General features: G+C 33.5%; 1 pseudogene; it reads left to right on the top strand.

Annotated features, from left to right (window-relative positions):
• Nucleotides 1–11,761, top strand: part of LOC124973130 (cyclin-dependent kinase 17-like) — a 37,849-nt pseudogene extending 26,088 nt beyond the window's left edge.
• Nucleotides 11,762–18,875: the final 7,114 nt, after the last annotated feature.

The following is an 18,875-nucleotide window of genomic DNA, read 5'->3' as shown; positions in this document are numbered from 1 at the left end:
TGCAATCCCAGTGGTTTGGGAGACTGAGAAAGGATGATTGAAAGTTCAAGACCAGCCTCAGCAAGTTAGCAAAGTCCTTAAACAATTTAGCAAGATCTAACTCAAAATAATAACTCAGTTGTAAAGTGGCCCTGGGTTAAATTCCAGTACTAAAAAAAAGGGAGAAAAAAGAAAAAGAAACAAAAAAGAGAGAAAAGAAATTCTGATTATCCCATGAGATAATACAATCATCTTTGTTGCTTTCATTATTTATATATTTTATTATGTACTAAATACACTTGGGGCTTCAAGTAAGTGAGGGCCAATTAAATTTGAGTCTTTACACTGTAAATTGTTATAGATCCTTATGAAAATTCTACCTTTTTTTCAGTGAAAATCAGAGGTTTAGGAATTACAATATAGTCATTTTCATTAATAATAAAAAGTTGCTTGTGTATAATCATGTGATATTTAGTTAGTTGAGTTTGAGAGATTGTTTATTTTGTTTCATACCAATACCAAAATTCTGATTGTAGAACAGAAATCTATTTGAACAAGCATGCTAGTTCATGATCTTCTCATGAGTAACAGAGTAAAGTATTCGGTGAACTACAATTGACAACTTTCAAAGCTATAGGATAAGCAGATTTATAGCTCTGTCTGTTACCTCCTTATAACTCCATCTAAGCACCTGAAAGACAGATTAGAAAACTGCCCTCCATCTTATTAATTACCAAAAATTATAGAAAATAATTTGTTGTCCTTATTTCTCAAATTTGGGAGATTAATAATAAAATGATAATAAATAAATTGGTATTAACATTGTTCTATTTAAACTGTTAGCCATGATTTAACTTTTTGATATTGCTTATGCAATTTTTATCCAATGTAATAAAGTATTAATTTAACCTTTTTGTTATTTTTCATATTTTAATCAGATATGTAAATTTATGTGTAATATAAAGTTATATGTAATAGTAATCTCAGCCTAAAATAAATTCTCTCTTGTTTGAAATAAAATATAGGGGAAAAATTAATTTATTTTTTTAAGGTACCTTTCAAAATTGCTCCTTCTTCAAGTTATCAGGATTTAGAAACTTAGAGTGATAATAACTCTAGTCTTCATTTCTGGATAATTACTGTATTCCATATTAAATTGGCAAAGGGATGGGAAGTGTTTTGCATCATTTACAGCAATTAGTAATACTCAAAAGCAATGAGATCTCTCTTAGTCTAAACTTATCCATGTAACAAGAAGAGTATGGAATGTATCATAATTTATATTCCATGGATACCTTTTCTTAATGAACTTATACAAGGAAATTGTCAGTAAAACTCAACTGGATTGTAAACTAATGACCAGGATTTTTAATTAAAAAAATGGTATAGCAAGTGAAAGTTAGAATTATGTTAAAGGTGATAAAAGGTTATAACTGTGGCAAGTTAAATTGTGTATTTCAGTGTCATTGACCTATTTTGGATTAATTTAATTTCAATTATAATTTTGGCACCATGACTTATGGACAAAAGAAAACATCTTTAGCTTAGATTAAGATAAACTAAACTTCTACACATTATGCCAGGTACATTCAGCACATAAAAGTAAGTAAAAATCTGTGGTCATAGAATTATTGCACTTAGTTTAATTATATAATGGTATGCTGTCCCAAGACCACATGGACTCAGCAGAATTTATAAAACCAACTTTGTTGAAGCTTCAAGAAGCCATGGAGTAGCCATCTCAGAATCCTTGAGAATGGAGTCATGGTGAGTATAGGAACTAAGAAATCCTCTATATTCTTAATGGATTTCAGCACATTTAATTCTTTGTTTCCTTCTCCCTATGAAGGACTAGCCAGATCCATGTCAGTTCCCAAAGGACCTACTCAAGTGATGTCACACTGTGGTATCAGTCACCTGATGTGCTTCTTGTTTCTGCAGAGTACTCAATGCAGATTGACATGTGGTAAATATATATAGATTAAAATTACTGAATTTATAATTTTGAAATCTTGTTGCTGATAACACAGGGCATACTAATAGTGATCTTAAAAGTTATTTTAAAAAGTCACAGCATAAGTAGTGAAAAAGAGTTCTGGAATGGTATCAACATTATCTATGTTTAAATACCAATTCCATTATCTAAATCACTGGCCTGTGTCTTAGATTTCATACTTAAGTAAATGGGAATACTTAACAATAACTACTTTATTGTTTTGTACATAATGTTAAGGTTATATTAATTAACACATTAAAAAATTAGAAAAATATTGATTGACAGTATAGTTGAAGGCAAAATTACTTTATCATTATTTAATATTCATCAAAATCTACCAGTTTTAAGTTGTTCTAAAAACAATAATTAAAATAACCATAACCATCCTTCTCACACATCACCTTGATCTTGATATTCCCTTATTCAAATACCTTTGTGGTCAGTGCACTCATTAATCTATAAAGTGCATTTGTTAATCTAGTACTTAGAGATTCTTATAAAATGACTGTAAACTACTTTTTCCAACTATTTCAAACTATTTCTCAATGAAAATATCCCCTTTTAGCTTAATGGCCTACTCACTGTATTCAGAATAACCTGGGTTTTCCCATCTCTGCTCTTTGTGTTCGTATCAGTTCACCCATCCAGATTGCCTATTCTGTTGCTCTAACAAGAACCTGTGCCTTGTAACCTTCAAAACAAAGTTTTTTTTCATAAATCCTTTCCTGAATACAACCTAGCCTCTGGGTGCAATTCCTTCCTCTGACTGGAGGTCGCATTTGTTTTCTGTATTCATGTACTAAGTTATATAATTCTACCATTACCTTGAGCAATTTTATAAAATCTGTTTTGTGTAACATATTTTTCTCTTTATAAAATTCCAGTAATATATGTATAACGTGAAATTTTTCATTTTAATGTTTCAAGTGTACAGTTCAGACATTAAATATGTTCACATCATTGTCCACGTATCTCTGTCTTCAGAACTTTTATCTGTTTGCAAAACTGAAACTCTGTACCCATTTGACAGCTTCCTATTCCACCCCTTTCTCCAGTCCCTGAAAATTACCATTCTTTTTGTCTCTGAAATTTACTACCTCTAGGAATGGAAATACACAGTATTTTTTGTAACTGACTTATTTCAATTATTTCCCTTAGTATAATATCTTCAGGATTTGTTCATGTTGTAGATTGTGTCATGAGGACTCTCTTTTCAGACATTTACATATGTTCCTCAGTTTGTTTATCAATTCTTCTATCAAAGGGCTCTGCAGTTGCTTCTATATTTTAACTTCTGTAAACAATAGTACTATGAATGTGGGCATATAAATATCTGTTCAAGATTGTGCTTTCACTTCTTCTGGGTTTAGATCTGGGAGTGGAATAACTGCACAGTGTAATTGTGTTTTAAACTTTTCAAGGGACCACTATACCATTTTCCATTTCAATCATATCATTTTACTTTCTGTATAATATTGTAATATTTAAAATTAGATTTTACAGAATTTTTAAATATTTGCTAGATTGTGAGATTTTAATGGAAGAACTGTCTTAAGCTCCTGAGTATTCACACAGCTCATATGTGGTAGTGTCAATACACTGAACCTCCTTCATTTTCTTCCCTTACACATACACACATATACATGCACACACACACCACCCTGAATCTGCATATTGTCTCTGCTTCCTGCTTTAGAAAGTGTTGAATTATTTGCTTCCCTTTATCCTTGTTACCTTATGCTTTACCTCAGACCATGATCATCTCCCAAATTACCACAACAATCTCATTTGTTGGTCCTCCTTCCTGTTTTGCCCCTTTCAGTGCATGATTACACAAGGATTCAGTGAGAAAAGGGTTGAATTCTGAAAGTTTCAAACACATAGTAAGCATCCATTCACTATTAGCTATTATATTATTCCTTCCTAGCACAGGGGAGCTAGACATTTTAAGTATAAAAATGATTTAACCTTATGAGCCATATGAAATTTGAGATGAGTAAGGTAAAAGTTAATAAATTACCTGGATCTTAAAAAAAATCTCTGTAGGAAATTTATAAGCAGGCTAATACAAAATCCTCCAGAGACATACTCTTTAAGGAGAATTTCTTGTGCTTCATAGTGGATTTTTCATTTTTTCTCCTGTGATGTATTTTGAAGGGGTGTCAAATGCATTTTCTTTGAAATGGCTTCTGGAAGACATCTGTTCCTAGGAAAAACTGAGGAAGATGAACTGCACTTAATTTTCTGACTACTATGTAACAGGAGGAGTCTTTTTCCAGTGATTTTCACCTGTAGTTGACTAGCTGGATTAAGCTGTATCTCTAAAAAGTATCTTTAAAATTTATTACTGAGACAAATGTAAATAGCTGTTATGTTTAAGGATTACAGTTGGCTTAATTATTATGAAGAAATATTTGTAACTTCTTTATATTTACAGAGTTTCATCTTTGCAATAAAGATTTTATGAAAGAAGAGAGGAGAAATATTATTGAAAATTGACCTTCAGTGTATTATTAAGGAATATTTCAAGCTTAGGTGGTGTCTTCTGGGTAGAAAAAGGGCCAGACTCTATCATATCCATAGCATCATTACACAGTCCAAAAATAAGCCCATAAGTACTTATAATTTTCATCATTTTAATTTCAGTTGAAATAAATTTTCTAATAAATGTAATATATTCTCTAAGGCACTTTCTTAGTAATGCCTACATATATGTTCATAAGTATAATTTACATGAAAAAAAAATATATATATATTTAAATTCAGGAACTCCATCCAGGAAACTTGGCCAGCTGTTTCTTTACATGATGAACACAAGAACTACAACTTTCTAAAATATAAACCACAGCCGCTACTTAACCATACACCCAGGTTATTTTTTAAGTAAGAAGGGGAGAAACTATATGATTCTTTTTAATTTCTCAAAGTATTTGCCACAATAAAGATTCCATACAAAGCATACACACAATTCTTAAATATTTTGGGACCTAATATAATTAAATTCCTCCCTTTCTTTGTCATATTAGTTTTAAAATTCAGTAAGGAAAATTAGTAAAGTATGAAGTAGCATTGAATTGTAAATAAAATGAGTGTAGAACTTAGAATTCTAGAATTTATCTTGGTAGCTCCTTTTCCCAGAAAGAAAGCATTGATTAATGCCTTATTTGGTACTATAAAGATCATGGTACAATTTTTGTTTTGCTTTCTATAGAATCATTCTCTATTTACTCACAAAACACCTAAGTAATATAAGTAAAATTTTGACCCTGATGCATACATCAGATGACCCATAAGTATTTTGTTCAGAGTTACTGACATAATTTGTACTTGAAGACTATAAATTGTGACTTCACATAAAAATGTAATGTCCTGAATGTCAGTAGTTCAGTTGAAGTTTCTTCTCACAGCTACATCTAGATCAGTCCAGAACTCTCAGTAAAATTGTTCTGAATATTTTGATTTGTGGAATGCAGTAACATATATTTGCAGTAACATAGAATAACCCCTTGTCTTTATTTTCCATTAAAATTTTTAGGTCACCAAAATACCAAATTAAGGGCATTGTCTACTTTAATAAAAAAATTCACATTGCTTACAACATAACACACTTCTTGTACTTACATTTCTTCTCAAACTAGGGAAGTAATAGCAAAACATTTCTGATATCAGAAATATTTTTAAATATTTGTATGTGCTGATATTCTTATTATTAGTGTAACACCTGATATTCTCAGCTAGACATTCTTAGGAAGAATAGCCATGTATGCAGGACATTTTTGTGTCTCTCCAAAGTAGTAGTATAATTACTGTTTTGTTATACACACACACACACACACACACACACACACACACATCAGTGTAGAAGGCTGAAGTCCTGTGAAGCAGATTGTCCATGAACTGAGCTCCAAGCTTGTCAGTGCTTAGGATCCTCTGGATATGTATCAGAATGGCAAAGTGCTGAGGACTTAAGAGTCTGGAGAATGTCTAGACTTGCAGGATCCCTAGGACCTACTTAGAGTACTCAGGGGAGAATATTTCTCTACTTGTAATGGTACTTTTGTCAGTAAAACACAGTGAAAGATAGACCCTATGATTTCTCAACCAGAGATAATCCCATTAAATTAATCCCTACCTCCACTACTCCTAGTTATGTTAATTTTATAACTACAATTACATTTCTTCATTAACTATTGGCTTGGTGGTATTGATTAATAAAGTTGTATGAAGTTATGTCACATTTAAATCAAGCTTGGTACCTTCTAGTATCCACTGCTGTAAAAATGTATTGAATGACTTATCTCTGTTTATCTTGAACCACACTGATATATTTTGGGGTCTCTTTTCTGTGTTTTTACCCATCTGATAGGAAAATGATGCTTTTATGCACTTGCCTTCATTTAAGTACTGTGAAAATTGATGTAGTCATTAAGCTCCCTTATAGAGGACACTTGGTTTTGGACAGAATGATGACTCAAATTCAACAGCTCTGATATTTTTCATGAACATTGAAAATGTGAATTGATGTTATTTATGGTCTCTTCCTAAGGCAATGAAAGATAAACCTCTTTAGACTAAAATAGTTTTGAGTTTATTTGAACTCAACAAGAGTATCTGTTTTAGGGTACTTAAATTTAGGAAACAAAAACACTTAGGAAACAGTTTTAACTGAAATGTTTCTATCACCTAAGATTAAAATTGCCACACTTTTTATTGTTGTATATAGGTTAGACCCTGAAGGAACTGAGTCATTAACAGAATTTCAACAGGTAAGTCACATCTTATTTTATAATTTTTAAATGTCATTAAGCCTCAGTTTTCTCAAATGTAGATTGATAATGATTATTTATAGCAGTATCCACAATGTTTCAGGAACATGCTTAAGTTAAACATATTATATATATATATATATGTTTATTGTATATATAAATACAAGACATAATATAATATATGTTATATTTATTACATAGTTTCTCTTAATGATCTGGATCTCTCATTTTGACCAAGAACACCTGCCAGCATTGATCAACTATATCAAGGCCATGTTCTCCAAATTTTTGATCTCATGTTCTTTTTTTTCCTTATAATTAATGCCTTTCAGGTTGCTGCTGCCCCAGATACCACTCACATTTCCTTCAAAGCAGGAACAAGTGGGAGGATAAGTGTGGTGACAACCACATTTACCCTTATATTTTGAGAGCAAGGCTTTTAGTAGAAACCACTGAAAAGCTTCTTCCCAAGTCTCATTGGCCAGCACATTAGTTGTAAGACAGGCTGGGAATTAGGAGCAGAATTGTTGTAATCAACCTAAAGTTAGAAACAGGCCTGATTCATTATCTGTCTATTAACAAGGAAAAGGGACAGTGGGTATTGATAGGTTACTAAGAACATCTGATATAAGGACACTTAGTGTATTGTCCCCAGATTTTCATGATTCATGAAGAAAAGTAAAAGAAAAAGTTGAATATTTTAATTTTCATCCCTTCAGAAAATAGAGGAATCTGAAGTTTTACTTAAGATCCAGACTTATCTTGAAAATGTGGAACCGATATATAATTAATACTATATAATCTCAATAGCAATTCAAATTCAAGTGTATCTGGAGTACTCCAAATTAGTACTTGAAAATAGTTATCATATTAAACAACCAAGATTTTTAAAAAGCTCTCTAAATACTGATTTGTCCTTTTCCAACTTTTACAGTAATTGAGAGTAAAAGTTAATGAAGTAGTTCTTTGCTTTTTTACAGTTTGAATCTAATAAAAGGGTTTCAGCAGAAGAGGCCATGAAGAATGCATACTTTCAAAGTCTGGGTTCAAGAATACATGCTTTACCAGAAAGTAAGAAAATTCAAGGTTTTTCCCCTTTCATATTAATTTGTCTAATGTTGGGGAATGAGATGGATTAGAGATTTAGAAAGAGATGGTTGCTGATTATAAATCTGAAACATTGGTCATTTTTGAAGGTAGATCAAAATTTCTTAAAGGAAGGAGCCCCACTGCACAGTTTTTCAAATCAATCATAATTTTCCCTTCTTGTTCTGTCCAGCGGAACAGATGCAGAGAAAGGAGAGACACCACCAATCTTTAGTTGACAAGATTTATTGCGTCCTCCCTGTTTTTCTGCCTCCTTTGTTCTGCTACTATCTCCCTTCTTCCCTCTCCCTTTCTCCTCCCCCAGTTCTTAGCTTATCAGCCAATTATAGCAAAGCTTTCTCTCACACAGGAGAGCATGCAGAGGAATGTCAGCATTACACTATATAAATCACAAACTGTCCACGCACAGCAGGATATTAGATAGCCAATCCTTGAGCCTGGTGTTAACACGTCATAAGTCTCCAAAGAACTAGTAAGCAAGCAGCCTTTTTGGGTACTTTCTTATTTTGGTAGCCAGTGCCCTTTTGCTCACTGCCAGGCACCATCTTGTCCAAGACAGCCCTCAACACCTTCTGTATAAATATTTTAATATATATATTTTTTCACCACTCTAAGAAACTGTAAGAAACCCATAATACTTAAGTATGGGTCATCACACTTACTCTATTTAATTTGAAATATACGTTCTGTGATGGCATCTGCTGACTTAATATAACTTCAATTCAGTTGTTAAAAGTGGATTTCTATAATGATTAATGAGACAGAGTTGAAACATAAGATAGTTTCCTTGTGGAAGAAACTTACCTTAATATATAAAGATGATTTTCCTTTCTGGGGGTCACTCTGACTTTACGATTCCTATGAAAGGGGTCAGTGTATTATCAGAGCCATTAAAATAATACATTTCCCATGTGGTAAGTAACTTTTCAACTTTACTTCTGACATTCTTTTTTTAAAAAATTAGCCCAGTATTTTACTTTAAAATGGAGTAAGGTAAGTGAGAGATTAGAAAAATATTTGAGAACTGAGCTATGAAAAGCTTTCATTTATTTCCCATTCTCATTTATTAGACAATAGTGATTCATTGAGATTTATATAGCAATCAGCAACAAGCAAATTGAGTAGGAAATCCTTTAGACTTTTTAATTAGCCCTTAACAGGATATTTTTAAATGTAAGTCTACTTTCTGAGAGATTGTAAATGAGAAATGAATTATATGTGCTTTTTAAAAAGTTTATATTTCATTATTAATACCAAATTTCAGTTTGAGGTAGTAGTAGCTACCCTGTTTCATGTTCTTCACTAAAAATCTGAAGGTAGTTTGAGGACCTGATACCTTTATGCAATCATGAGATAGTGATAAAGGACAGAGAGAATAAAAACCTGGCAATGCATTTGATGAGGTCTCCCAAACCAGTAAGTTCTGAAACAAATAGTATGTGTCTTTTTCCTCAGAGAAACACCTGCTTGCACAGGGCTTCAAAGCAGAGTTTAGGGAAGGGTTCTGAAAAGGGATTACTTCCTTTCATTTCCTCCTGAAAATGGACAAAAAGAGGCAAAATCTTTGAGCAGGGCTATATAGATTTACAAGTGCAGTATAAATGTTTATGTTGGATCACTATATACTTTTTAAATGCTCTTCTATAGTTGGATTGTATATGTTTATAATAATGTTAACCTTCACCTAATGACTTTTGTCTGTGCATTTTGGGCATGTCAGTATTCAATTTGAAAGAGATTCAGTTGCAAAAGGACTTAGGTTTTTGAAATTCTTCTTACCCAGGACAGGTGTGTGTGTCATAAACCATTTCACGTGTTGGTCATGAATTTTTGTGTGGAACAAAACTTTTTGTTTATAAATTGATGAGTAAAATTATCAATGTAAAAGCCAACAAACAGGGTGGGCATTTTGGCTCTGTGGTAGAGTATTTGCCTAGTACCTGTAACAATTTATTTTCAAATATTTGTTATAAAATGTATGGCTAGCAGATCTCTGTGACCCTTTCTGGTACAGTCGAGGTACTGAACCTGTCAGTCTGTGCCTCCATTTTTTCTTTATTTTCTCCTGCCTCTCCTCCCCTACATACACACCAGTCTTTCTGTATCAGACACAGATGGAGATGGTTTTGAACTCAACCATGAAAGCCAGAGCTAGGTCATCCTGGAAGTGACAATGGGCAGAAGAGTAACCTATGTCACCAAACTTGGCAGTTCACATTCTCTTTTACCAAAAATGTAGCCCGAAGGAAGAAGAGTGGTTCGGGTTCTTTCCTTATCCATCACTTCTCCCTTCTCAGTACAGAGCAATTGATAGAATTTAAGATTCAAAAGATCAAGGGACCATTTTTCAAACCCATTCCACGCTCCAAAATTCAATCTCAATAATTATATTTACTTCTTTATATAGCTATATTTAAAGTTTTTTTTTTCTTTTTTTGAGTGCCAAACTTAAGGGTAGGTAACAAGATACATTTCCAAACTTGTTTCCATATGGAAAAAGTGAAGTTTGGGTCATTCCAGGTGTATGGAAGAAAACCAACATACCTTTCTCTAAACACCTTTCATCACAAAGTATTTATTTCACAAAAATAATATCACAGTACAAATGATACATATATGAAAGTTAATGAATACTTACAATCACAGAAAAGACATGCGCAGAGACCAATGTTCAGGTTTATAGTTCTTAAAAACTTCAGCCATAGCACTTTAACATTAATGAAGCAAACATTAAAAGAATGTGGGGGGTTGCTGACCTTTGGAACCTATTTTGACTAAAGTACTTATTTTAAGAACACACATGGCATGAGTCAGTGCTCTGAGCATTATTCTCCATTTCTACAGTTGACCCTGCATAAAACATTTTGATCAATCAAAAATTTTATTCTTCCATTTCTAGTAAGTGGAATTAGAGTGCAGTTAAAGTATTTTGAGGAGAAAAAATACCAAGAATAAGGTATCTGGTCATTTGAATATTTCCAATCAGCCTTTAGTTTTCAAAGTATATTAAATTTTTTTAGTTGAAATTCTTGCACATTGACTTAGTTTAGTTTCTCTATAAGAATCTTGCATTTTTAATGTGTTCTTTTGTCCTACAGTTTTTTTTTAATTTAGTTGTTAATGGACCTCTATCTTATTTGGTTATATGTGGTGCTAAACCCAGTGCCTCACACATGCTAAGCAAGTGCTCTACCACTGAGCTAATAACCCCAGTCCTTATCCTACAATTTTTTAGTTTTGGACCAGTAGTAGGCCTTGGGGAAATGAAATTTAATCACCCATCACTATTCTACCTTCAGTGAGTTCAGTGGCCCAAGGCAACTCTCAGTTTTTTTGCAAACCTGTCCTGATCTAAAAACATGTGGAGGGAAGCATTCTCAAAGGCCCCTTTCAGCTCTTCTAGCTCACACTTTTCACTTTCAGTAATTGTCACTGTCCTGAACCAGCTCCTTTTATTTTAGTAAAGACTTAATCTATGAGGGGGTACCAGTGTGTCTGTTTGTAAATTTTGGAGCCAGTCCCATTACTTTGCAATTACAGCTTACTGGAGTGTTTAAATTTTTTCCCTAAAGCCTGTGTCTCCACACAACAGAGAGAAGCTTGATTCCAATTAAAATCTGAATATCTAACTAAACCTAATTTTAGTTTTTGAAAATTCAAGAAACATGTTTTCATAAAGTTCACTTTTTAACTTTTTCATAATCACTGTAATTTAATGCCTGGTTCAGATCATCTAGTCACATTTCAAGTAGGTTTCTGTAACTTTGTAGTTAAAGATTACAGTTAACCTAATCAATATGAGCATTTACTATTCATTGATCTACTTTGGAACATCTCTGCTTCATGTATAGGTTTGGTGCCATTGAAATTATGCCTAATATTTTTTCTTTTTTTTTTACAGAACATAAAATGATTCTTTTATCACTATTCCAAACTACACTACAAAAAAGAATGTCTTTGGTGTATCTGCAGGTATTTCTACAGTAATGTGATTCCTGAAGATTTTTTTGCCAGGTTTTCTTCCATTGTCACCATCAATTTAGTAAAATATAAAGCAGTTTATAATTTCTTAGTTTCCACAAGCAATGCCTTCATTACTTAGTTCAATATTTGTTTTACAGTACATTTTTTTTTTTTTTTTGGCGGTGCTGGGGATTAAACCCAGGGACTTGTGTTTGCAATGCAAGCACTTTACTGACTAAGCTATCTCCCCAGCCCTTCAGTACATTTTTTGATTCATCAAAATTGTGACTATCCTCACAAAAGGTCTAAAAAATTGCTTCTTTGTTGTTTGAGTTCAACACCAGTGGGCTTTCAAAATATTAGATTTTTAAATATTAATTATGCTTTCAGGTATTTAGAGAAACATCTCCTATTGATACAGTAAATATATAAGGTGAATGTGATTTTTCTCTAGGAAAAATGAGGGCTAATTTTTTGAAATGAGAATATGCTCACCTAAAAAGTATAGCAGTCTGATGCTATGGACTAGTGATTTTTCATTTCAGATTTATGTTAGGGAGAAGAAGATATGAATATCTAAGTGGCTTCGAAGTTTAAAAAATGCTCTTCAGGACATTTTCTTTTATGAATGTTTACTGTTTAAGTATGGCTTAGTTTACTCATAAAAATGTTACTTGGACATCACATTTATTTAATTGCAATTGACAAGAGATTTAAGGCAATTCTTATACAATTGAAAGCTAAAAGAAAAAAGTGATATGAATATGCATTCATATTTTGCCTTCTTGTAAAAAATAATGAAACTTCACTAGAGTTTTTGATGCAAATTTTTGTCTCCCAAATATTTTCTCTTAATACTAAAAATATATAAATCATTTATATAAAACTGAATGCAAAGGAAGGCACAGCTGGTTATAGTGTGTATACATGCACAGTTCAGCATATGCAGTATTAAAGATAAAAAATGTTCACATCCTTATTATTTACAATGAGAACATTAAGAAAAGTTCTTCACTGACAAATGTTCAATGCTTAAGAGCTAAGAGCATATAAAAACAAAAATATTAAAATTTATTTAATGTAACACAGATTTTCATACATACTTGAATATATGAAAAAAGTTTTTAGGGCTGGGGAGATAGCTCAGCTGGTAGAGTGCTTGCCTCACAAGCACAAGGCCCTGAGTTTGATCCCCAGTACTGCCAAAAAAAAAAAAGTTTTTAAAACATTAACATAAATGTAGACTCTCCATGTTATGAAAATGCGAACTGAATGGACAGAGGATTTTACAATGTCCTTCTTTTGACACAGGTAAACTAGTCCAGGGGAACAAACTTGATCAGTTAATGAGTCCTTAATTGCAGCCAGATGTTTTCAGGATTTCTGAGAGCTCAAAGAAAGCAATATTGGAGAAGCAACTCTGTCCAGACAGAGATTGTCACTGGCTTGTGGCTGTTAAGCAGTATGGAAAACTTCAGGGGACAAAAAATTAAAATAATTATTACAAATCCACTGGGAAAAAATGGGGTTCCTTACATTACCAATCAGATCACAGCAGTTTGATTCTCTCATCATCCCTGTGATGAATCAATTGTCAATCCATTTTATAGAATAATTTACAGATGGCAATTGCAAGATTACCTAGAGAAAAGAATAAAGCCCATAAAATGTCCTTAATTGTTCTATATGAAAGGCTACTAGAAAATATTATGTAATTTAGATGTTGCTAAAGCATATTCAAATACTATTTTTAAAAGGTTCTAGTATATCTAGGAATGTTGATCTGCTTTAAATATTGAGGAAAAAAATTAAATCAGACTATTAATCTGTAAGTTCTAATACTGTATTTTGGAATTTGTCATCAGTTTTCCAGAGCACTTCAAAGATGTTTCTCAGTAAACTAAAAGTATGAATTGTTTATCTTGAAATATTTAGAAGAAGTATCTCTTGTAGAGTTGAAAAAGTATTTTTAAAATATTTTTATTGTTTTTATTTAGTTATACATGACAGTAGAATGCATTGAGATTCATTGTGCACAATTAGTTTTTTTTATTTTAGTTGTCAATAGACCTTTGTTTATATGTGGTGCTGAGAATCGAAACTAGTTCCCCACATATGCTACACAAGCCCTCTACAACTGAGCTCTAAACCCCAGCACCTTAAAAAAATTTTCATTGATAATATTAAATTCATTAAAATGATGACTCATAAGAAAATAAAACTTAGTTTGTACTAATTTCTGTATCACTAGGAACTAAGATAATAAATGGCAGGATAACAAGATATATGTTTTAGTGACAAGTGTCAAGTCTGAAGCAAATCCATCATCTGTGCTCCCAACTGAACAAACTGAAGAAAAGCCCTACTGTTAATACCTGACTATCTGCACCTAGATATTTTATTGCTTAGATGATATGTGTCAAAATGATTCCCTATACTGTCTTGTAGTTTAATTCCTATTTAGCCCAGAGTAAGTTTAAATATTAAACTTCACTAAATATCAAACTATAGAGCCTGGCACCTGTTAGAAGTACAATAAATATTTGTAGAACAAGTAAATATATTTTTGCACTTTCAGACAATTCCAGTAACTTATTTACATCTGTGCTTTCTTACTTATCAAGGACTGTCATTTCATTTGATATCTAGGGGCTATGAAGTAAGTTTAATTATCTCCATTTTACAAATGAGAAGACAGTTAAAGTTCGGATTATATAAAGGTCACAGTTCATAAACAGAAACACCTAAGTTTAAGCTCTGACTGGAATTTATCTGTACTAAATTTCCCATCTTCTAACTTTAGTAGAGGTAAAGCAGTGTCTTAATTACTGGTTCAGTTTATTCAAACGTTATTGTTATATTTAAGGTTCTCCTTCTTTCCAGGTGCTTTAAAATTTTTTTTTTCTAAAATGTTATCCACTTCAACTGGTTTTCAAATTCTTCACATATACCTTACACTCTTTTATTTACGCTCATAACCACTATTCTCATTGATTTGGAGGGAACAATGGAGGAGAGCAGGTCTTGAATTTTCATTGTTATGGGTATTTTAATCTTTTGTTTGGGGCTTTTGTCCACCTTGTTGATATTTTCAAAAGAATCCCCTTTGGTTTTATTAGTCTTATCTCTTGTTTTAAAGAGATCACTGACTTCTGGCCCTAATTCTTTATTTCTGTACACTCAATTGTCACAGTTCTTGATTAGACTGACTTTGACATGTTTTTTAGTCCTTATTATTGGCTTTTTACTAGAGTCCACCACTTTTCCTTCACATAATGAGTATTTCATGGAAATGGGGGTACTAAAAGTACAAATTATGTTAAATGAAAGACATCCAACAGGTGGTTCAGAATGTAGGTAATGTTGGGACACATGTCTGGCAGAAGCCACCAGCAAAGCTGGAGTCCAGTGCTCCAGGTCAGACCCCATTTGTCTGTGGACTTTATTTCCTCCCATTTTCTACCCTTCATCATCTAATCTATAGAGTAGGAATGGGCAGATCAACCCTGTAGCATCAGAAGGATGTTTGAGATAGCCAGCCTGAGACAACCTGGGCAACTTTAAGAAACCAAAAGGAAAATGTGCTGGATAGAAAGGCACATCAGTTCCTTTCTGAAGGCAGTGTGTTGTGTGTGGGGAAGAAGTGGGATATGGCAGGCAGAGGAGGGAGATCATAGTTATTTCTATGCTACAGCATAGGCCAGACTTCTGTCTTCAGCCTACTTTTGTCCCTAACCATATCTGGACCTGACAACCATTTCTGTTTTAGATGTCCCCAGTCAATATTTATTTTCCAAGAAAGCTGCTCTTCCCTAGTGCTTTAAGTCAGTGAGAGTAGTTGTTAAGAATACAAACTAAATTTGAACCAGGTTATGCCACTTACTAGTGTGTGACCTTGGGTAAACTTGGCAATATCTCTGTGCCTTAGTTTCCTCAACTTTAAAATAGAACTACTGGTAGCATTAAATAAAAAATCATGATGACTAACCCAGACTGGCACATGGGAAGCCATCAATTCATGTTAGCTATTGTTACTAAAATATTGCCAGTCTTCTCATCACTCAAGTTGCCTCTTCCTCATTTTTACTACCTACTTACTCCTCAAACCAAACTCAAGTTCTTCTCAGTCTTGCTTCTGAAAGTCTTCCAAATTGGTTCCTATCTCCACTGTTCCTTCAGTATTTGAAGTAATATAATAATTTTCTTCTATCTTATTGTTCCTTCCACTTTCTATTGAGTTCTTCCTTCACATGGAATTCACTCTTGAAGTTGTAACAACACATTAAGGTGAAACTATTCAAGGCCCACGCCTACTTTTCAGAATTTTTTCTCTCCACAAGGCCTCTTCCTGAATATGCTTTCCCTATTGAAACTATAGAGATCTATTAAGTTCTAAACTATGCTTTGCTCTCTATCAGAATTCTGTCCCTTCTCCCAACTCATCTCAGGCAGCACTTCTTCCTCAGAATCTGTCCAGTCCCTGGATGCAAAGAAACCCTCAGTCCCTATGCACTTTGTTTACTCTCCTGTTAATTCACATGTTGTATATCTCTTATAGTCCTTTCTTCAGAGCCTTGCAGATATATGCTGGCTTAGATTCATCAAATTAAAAATTTCAGCACACATTCTCAAATGTAAATTTAACTAGCTCCACCGGGTTTCAACATGTATCTGTACATACTGGATGCATTTCAAATTTGATAAAAATCAATTTAAAATGTTGGAGTGGAACAGACATGTAAGCTCAATATGCCAAATTATCCAATTGTAAAAGACATTTTACTTTATTTTTAAATCTGGATCCTTGACATTCAACACTTAGCACAGTGTCTTTGGCATCTATCTCTTTACTAAAATATATCTCAGTTTGAAAGCTACCTCTGGCAGAACAGCTAGTGCCTTTTATCCTTATTTGGAATTATTTAATATCTGCTATAGCCTGCTATAATGATTGTGCATGAATGAGCAATTAATGTATGTGAATGGTCATGTGCAGAATCTCCTCAGCTCTGTCAGCTGTCACACTCAGGTTTCCAGCCTACCTTTGCAAAGATCACAAAAGGAAACCTACCAGCATCACTTAAACTTTGTTGTAAACTGTGTCTATTTTTTTCCTTTGCCAGTACATTAATAACATATGTAAAGAGGTTTGCTACTTTTAAAGGAGATTACTTTTATAAGTTTAGAGGGGACATAATCATAATCTGAACAGTGAAAATTCATCAATTACAATATCTCATTTCAGAAAATCTTCCTCATATTTTCTTGTTGATCATTTTAAAAATTGCTTTGTTCAACTATCCTTTTCTTTGGAAGAGTAATAATATTTAAAACATGCAAAATTGTTTTCCCTTAGTTTTATGATCCACCCAAAAAAGAGGTCCCAAGGCCATATAACCCATCAGCCATCCAGACTGTGTTATATTAATTTTTTTGGTGGGGTCTGCCTTTTGAATGACACCAAGAGAAAACCATGTCTAATTTGGTGAAATTACAATTGAAACTCTCAATTAGCCTTTAAATGCAGTAATAAAGTCAGGTACAGTGGAACTTGGCTGTAATCCTAGTAACTCAGGGCTGGGATAAGAGGGTTACAAATTTAAGGCCAACCTTAGCAACTTAACAAGACACTGTCTCAAAAAGAGCTGAGGATGTGGCTCAGCGGTAGAGCACACCTGGGCCAATTATTAGTACCATCCCTCACCACACACAATGCAATTTATTCTGCAGTTTTCTAAATGTAAACTAGGAACCACTGCCCTTTAGTGGTTCTCAAAATATCACCCCTGAACCAAGAGGATTATTAGGCACATGAATGAAATATTTATGTCAGACCCTATCTAAGACCTAAGGACTCAGCAATCTTTATTTTAATACACCATCCAGGTGACTGAATGTTAATTTTCAGATTCCCTGGGTATATACATCCCATCTCCCAGAGATTCTGGTAACGTAGAGAAAAACAAGGACATGGACAATATTTATTTTTGGGTATACTGGACAAGAAAATTAGCATAGTTCCAGTCATTCCCCAAGGATTTCCTCAGATGTTACCAAGCCATATTTCAATCATGTGGCAGAATTCCCAATAAGGAGGGAAATGAGAGGCCGTTCATTGTTTACAAATACTTGCTGAATTCCATGGAATCTCTGGGTCCTGCCCCAGGAGCTCATTGTAGCCACATAAGTCCTTACTGCTCTACACATTCCCAGAGTTCTCCCATTCAAACCTTGAGACTTTCAGACAATGAGGCCTTTTATCTCCTTACCAAAGATTAGGATGCCCAGGCTAAAGTTTTTTTTAAAAGTACTAGATTTATTTATTGCTAATTTTACTTAAAATTACTAGGTTTTGCTTCTCTTCCTAAATTAAAATGGTTAAAAATCAATGTGTTGCAGTGTGTGATCAAAGCTTGATTTCATGTGATAGGAATAAGAGCCAGGGGAAAAAAAGAAACCTGATTGCTCACAGGACAGTCACATCGTGGTAGCCTACCCCAAATCCAGTAGTAAGCCAGAGAAGTGAAATAGCAATTACAATCTCTTTAGCTCACCATTCTTCCAATGAGACCCTAAATCTCATCATATACATCATACATCTGGCACAGAGATGGTACTTATCATATGTAATTTTGACAAGCAAAATGACCAACTCAAAAGTTAAAGAGACTTGATTTTTTTAACACTTACCTATTGTTGGCATCTCTTTATGAATTCTTTGGCATCTTATCATTTAGAAATTCTCTGATAATTACTGACATCATTTTTTTACCAGTCAACTAGCTAGATGCTGAGAGACACCATTGGGAACAGGGACCACAGTCTACTGAAGTTTGCCAGATAAACAGGCAAAATACTATGTGCTCAATGGTGTGGGAGACAAAGAAATGCAACTAGATTGAAATAAACCACACTGGGGACACAGCATGCAAAATAGATGAAGCAACTCTAGGTTAGGTAGGGGGAGTTTGCACTGTGTCTACCCCTGCTTCATTCCTGCCCCTAGGATTTGTCCTGCTTATACTCACATTTCCAAATGATAAAATGTGAGTTGGTAACAATGT

Source organism: Sciurus carolinensis, assembly GCF_902686445.1.
Source record: "Sciurus carolinensis chromosome 14 unlocalized genomic scaffold, mSciCar1.2 SUPER_6_x, whole genome shotgun sequence".
Classification (NCBI taxonomy): Eukaryota; Metazoa; Chordata; class Mammalia; order Rodentia; family Sciuridae; genus Sciurus; species Sciurus carolinensis.
The sequence above is the reverse complement of the archived record's forward strand: the minus strand, read 5'-3'. Positions and strand labels throughout refer to the sequence as shown.